The 5802-nt window shown below is 47.1% G+C and overlaps 1 protein-coding gene across 3 annotated transcripts in view; it reads right to left on the bottom strand.

Moving 5' to 3' along the window:
* Eif2b3 (eukaryotic translation initiation factor 2B subunit gamma) overlaps positions 1–3779 on the bottom strand; it is a 152925-nt gene extending 149146 nt beyond the window's left edge. Inside the window, exon 1 of one of the 3 annotated variants that reach the window (XM_004639198.1) lies at positions 3557–3779. The gene's annotated coding sequence lies outside the window, so the exon portion shown is untranslated. The remainder of the gene's footprint in view (positions 1–3556) is intronic. The other 2 variants (XM_004639199.2, XM_023724243.1) reach the window with 2 other exon arrangements.
* Between the last annotated feature and the right edge of the window lie 2023 nt (positions 3780–5802).

Below are 5802 nucleotides of genomic sequence, written 5' to 3'. Positions count from 1 at the left end.
AGAGAGAGACAGAGAGAGAGAGACAGAGAGAGACAGAGACAGAGACAGAGAGACAGAGAGAGAGAGACAGAGAGACAGAGAGAGACAGAGACAGAGACAAAGAGAGACCGAGACAGACAGAGAGAGACTGATTCAGCCAGGTGTGGAATCACATGTTAATCTCATGGTAATCTCAATACTCTAGAGCTGAGTCAGAAGGATGCTGGGTTCAAGGTCAGCCTAGACTGCATAGGGAATTCAAGGGGAGGCCAGAACTACTTAACAAGATCCTGTCTCAAGCAGGGCACAGTGGCACATGCCTGTAATCCCAGCACTTGGGAGGCTGAGGCAAAAGAATCGTTGCAAATTAGGAGACCAGCCTAGGCTACAAAGTGAACTCAAAGCCAGCCTGAACTACATAGCGAAGTCTTGTCTCAAAAAAACAAAAACAAAGATCCTGTCTCAAGATACAAAACAAAACAAGCTAGGCATGGTGGTACATGCCTGTAATTCCAACACTTGGGAGGCTGATGCAGGAGGATCACTGAGTTTGAGGCCAACCTGGGCTACATAGTTAGTTCAAGGCCAGCTTGAACATGGTGAAACCTGGCTCAAAACAAACAACCAACCAATCAAACAACCAGTATACCCAAAGTACAAAGTGAGAGCTCTTGCACAACTTTCAAAATTTAAGGATATGGTCATTTTAATTTCAGCATGCACTACCTCAGATTGGAATTGAATTCTCACTTTGGCATTATTTAACTCCCATTTGAGAGTTGATGTCATTATTAAAAGAGCAATGGAGTCAAAAGACTGAGTTGGAGTTCTGGCTCTGCCCCTCACAAGTGGTTTTAACAGGAGCCTGACATTTAAAACAGTATTCTCAGTTTTTAGGAAAGGCAGCCTAGTAGTTAAACTCACAAACCCTGAAGCAAGGTTGCCTGGACACTAATTCTAACTCTACCATTTATTAGCTATGTAAACTAGGGCAAGCTACATAACTTTTTTATGCTTCAGCTTCTTTTCATGAGAGAAATAATTATGGTTTGTATTTCATTGAGTTGCTAAGATTAAATGGGGTGGGGCTGGGGAGATGGCTCAGTGAAAAAAGCGCTTCCCTGGCAAGTGCAAGGGCCTGAGTTCAATCCCTGGTTCCTCAAAAAAAGAAGGTTAAATGAGGTATAATTCCAGCGTTTGGGAGGCTGAAAACAGGAAGTTCACTAGAGTCCAATCTGTGTAGTGAGACCCTGTATTAAATACATTTTAAAAAAATTAAATGAGGGCTGGATATAGCTCAGTTGTAGTGCACTTGCCTAGCATGCACAGGCATACACATACACACACACACACACACACACACACACACACAGATATAAAGTCAAAAAAATATCTATTTCCCTTATAAGCACTATATGATTGCTTGATATTATTAGACAGAAGCTGGATCATGGAAAGCCTTCTACACCAGCAGAACCATTCTGTTTCATAATTCTGATCACTGCACTTTTTTTTTTTTTTTTTAAGACAGAGCCTTGAAGCTCAGTGCACAGTGGTGCACACTTGTAATCCCAGCACCTGGGAGGTTGAAGTTGGGGACTGCAAGTTCACTTCCAGCCTGGGCTACACTTTAAGTTCATGACCAGCACGACTGAAAGACCTTGTGTCAAACTTAAAAGAGACAGAGAGACAGACAGACAGAAACAGATACTGAGTCTCACAAAGTTGCCCAAGGTAAAGTACAATGGGTATTTATAGCCATGATCCAATTGATCAATGCATGCAACAAGATTTACCCTGCTCCTTGAGAGCATCACATCCATGTTAAACTTAGGACAGCCTCTGGGCATAGTGTACTATAACCTCAAATTCTTGGGCTCCAGTGATCCTCCTGCCTAAGCATCTGAAGTAGCTGGAATGGAAGGATAGGTGCACACTATCATGCCCACCTGCATACTGTTCTTGAATTCTCGGTTGCCCTTCTCTTTCTCCTGTGTCTAGTAATCAATTATTAAACTTTAAGACTCAGTTCAAGCATCATCTTGCTACCAGATGTGGTGGTGCACGCTTGTAATCCCACCACTTGGGAGGCTGAGGCAGATGGATTGCTTGAGTTCTAGGCCAGCCTGAGCTACAAAGCAAGTTCAAGGCCAGCCTGAACTGCATAGTGAAACCCTGTCTCCAAAAAGACACCCGCCAAACCTTTTTGTCACTAGCCATGGTGGCCCATTCCTGACCAACACTCTGAAACACTGAAGCAGAAGGATCAAAAGTTCAAGCTCAACCTGAGCAATTTAGCGATTCTGCAAAGTCCTGTCTCAATATAATATGTGTGTGTGTAAAATTTCAAAAGGACTGGAGATGGAGGTAAGTGTTAAGATCCTGAGTTCAATCAATCCCTCAATACTACCCTCCCCCAAATAATCTTGCCTAGGAAACTCTTCCTAGCCCTTCCCACATTTCTGCACGATAAACTCCTTTTCCTTAGGTGCTTCCACTCTACCATGTACAGATTATCTCAGCCTTTACAGGTTTCCTTGCACATATATGTTTATTTTATTTTATTTTATTTGTGTGCCGAATGCCTTCAAGGCATGACTGGCTGTCATGTTGTGGGGATCGAACCACAGCAACCTGAGCCTGACTGCTTTGTTGAAGCAGCCACTTAAGGAACTGAGCTAAGGGGCAGGCCCCCTGCACATATATGTTTAAATGTTTAAGTGTGACACTCAATGCCCACCGAAGGTAGGGACTATCTGCAGTCATCACTGTACTCCTATCAGATGTGATGTCCTCAGTGTTTGTGGAATGGGGATTTGTGAACCTCCCAACAGCCTCTGAAAGAGTCAAATGCAAACATGTGCAGAGAGGCACTAGAACCCAGGTCACTGGGGTCTGAAGTTCCTCTCAATTAATTGCTCGCTAGGTGAAGAAGGCAATCTAGGAAGCAAGAATTGTTATGAGCATAACCACAAACCAGGCAAACTGTCAAACATGTCAATGTCAATGCCATGGCTGTGGGTGGTGGGAATCAAAGCAGTGAGTCCCGCCAGGCTTCCAAGCTCACAGTACTCATAGGTGCCGCGCTGCACTCACTGCCCTCTCCAGTTGTAAATAGGTAAGCCCGACCAAGGCACTGCAACTGGTCTGTCATCCCAGCGAGTGCTGCCTCAGAAAACTGCGTTCCCCCTTGCTACTGCAAGGCTCTGCGCCCAAACAACTAAAGGTAGATTTGATAAATGAGTGAAGAGCTGTGGGATGGGAAGAATAGGCATCGCGCTCAGAGAGGATGGTGCCAAGTTTGGTGTTCACTGGCTGTGACTTCGAGAAGAACCCTCCCTCCCCAAAACTCAAGTTTCTCCACCTGCTGCACAGGTTAGTCAGGTCGATTCGCCCCAACCTCCCTTGGGACACTTGGGTTCCCAAGTGAAGAGGGGGCCAGGTCGAACAGGGACTCGAGCTGGCGACTTCGGGATTCAGCATCCCCGCCTCCCCTTTCGAGTCCAGCTGGGCCCAACACCGCGAGCTCGCCTCGCTCAGAAGTAGAGGGGTCTCCAGCCCCCACAGCGCTGCTCACCTGGATTAGCCAGCTTTCGCGCGGTCGGGCAGAGAGAAGCCACAACTTTACCTCAGCTTCCAGCACGTAGCCACGCTCCCAGAGCTCTCCACGCCGCCGCTGACTGACAGCCCAAAGGCGCAGGCGCGGGATAGCCGAGTAGATCGATGGGATGCTCTGGGCAGACCTGCTGAGAAGGGACGAGTGCCGAGTGATAGATGACGGAGGGCAAACACGCACCGCGATGCGAAGCGCAGAAAGTAGACGTAGGGCAAGTGGTTGAGGAATCTTCCTATTTCCCGCCCCCTACTGGAGCTTGAGGTTTTGCTAACTGATCCTTCGTACGTTCACAAAACGCCAGAGCCGACCCAGAGTCTTTTTCCAGTGCTGAATGCCAGATATATAGACGGAATAATCACAGCCTCTTCTCAGGGAATTTCTACTCCGGGACCTGACCTCAGCCACCACTCTGAAAATAAAGTTTCTTGTGTGTCACACGTTTTGGTTACCCAGTGGGGGTGGGGGTGGGGGTGGGGGGGGAGGGATCACACAGTTCCCTTGCCGATCAGGAATTAGTAGGACTTCCTTTGTATAAGACATGACATGGCCACTCGTGCCAACTTTTGCCATCCAAACAGTAAAAGGAGTTTTCATTTTCATTTTTGTTTCTGAGACAAGATTTCACTAAGTTGTTCAGGCAGACCTGAAATTCACAATCATCCTGCCTCAGCCTCCCTAGTGCGGGAATTACAGGTGTACACCACTGTGACAGACTCTGAGCAACGGCTTCATGGGTCTTAGGTTAAGAGAATTCCAAATATATTAGCCAGCAAATGCAAAGGTCCTGAAAGAGATTCGTGCTCAAAACAGCAATCATAAAACAAACCCAGGGCTGGCCAGATAGCTCAGTGGATCAAGCTCCTGCTTAAGCAGACGCAAGGACCGGGGTTCATCCCGGGTGTGCACGCCGGCCCCACCCTTGGGCCGCCCTGAGAAGGTGATTGAGACTGGGCGTGGCGTGCGCCTGTAATCCCAGCACTTGGGAGGCTGAAAACAGGAGAATCACTACGAGTCCGGTCTATGTAGTGAGACCCTGTAGACCCTGTACTAAATACATTTTAAAAATAATAATAATAAATTACAAAATAAAACAAAACCGCGGAGGGCGTTGAGACTGAAATGAAGTCATGGGTGAGTGAATGGTGGCAAAGATCATAAAGTCAGTGGGAGAAGAAGAAATTCAAAGCTTATGTGGTTTTTAGGCTGTTGTAAGGTCTTTGAATTTTGCTGTGAACATGTTACAACAACCAGAAATTCTTGAGCAAAAGAACATGAAATGACGTGTTTTGAAAAAGATCACTCTGACAGCTGTGTTGACAGCGCCTTAAAAACAGATGAGATCCACTGAAGAGGCTGCAATTGACTAAAAGCCCCCAAACAGCTGAGTCCAGACAAATCTCACAGTTGTGAGACATAATAGAGAAAAAACAAAAAAAGCAAAAACCACAAAAAATAAAATTATAATTTGTTTTTAAAACGTGTTTGGGGCTGGCCAGATAGCTCAGTGGACTAAAGCACCTGCTTAGGCAGAGCGCAGCGGCCGGGGGGGGGGGGGGGGTTCGATCCTGTGCCTGCCGTGCCAGTAATCCCAGTGCTTGGGAGGCTAAAAACAGGAGAATCACTGCGAGTCCGACCTGTGTAGTAAAACCCTGTAGACCCTGTACTAAATACATTTTTTCTAAAAAAAATGTATTTGGTTGTTACAAGGTCTCACCACACAGCTTGAACTCAGTGATCTTCCTGTTTTTTTCAGCCTCCCCAGCGCAGGGATTATAGGTGGACGCCACTGACACTACGCCCGGCCTGTAGCCAGTTCAGCCTGCCCTGGGAGCCTGGCTGGCACAGCATGTGGTGTGGGGAATGGAACAGCGGTCCCCACACTTGCCTGAGCTTGCCTAAGCTTGCCTAAGCAAGCGCTTTAGTCCATTGAGCTATCTCGCTGGCCCTAAAATTGCAATTGTGAAAGAAGAAAATAATCGTTCTAGGGCTGGGGAGACAGTTCAATAGTCTAGTTTAAGCGCCTGCCTGGCAAGTGCAAGGACCCGGATTCGATTGCCAGTACCACATGCGGTGCAGGCCCTGGAGCCCCCTGTGAGCAGTGCTGGCCACTGAATCTGGGTATGGTGGCACACATCTATAATTCCAGTGCTGGGGAGGCTAAAACAGGAGGATCACTATGAGTTTGACCTGAGTAGCGAGACCCTGTA

This window comes from Octodon degus, unplaced genomic scaffold, assembly GCF_000260255.1.
Source record: "Octodon degus isolate 3935 unplaced genomic scaffold, OctDeg1.0 scaffold00107, whole genome shotgun sequence".
NCBI lineage: Eukaryota > Metazoa > Chordata > Mammalia > Rodentia > Octodontidae > Octodon > Octodon degus.
This window is presented reverse-complemented; position numbering and strand designations above follow the sequence as displayed.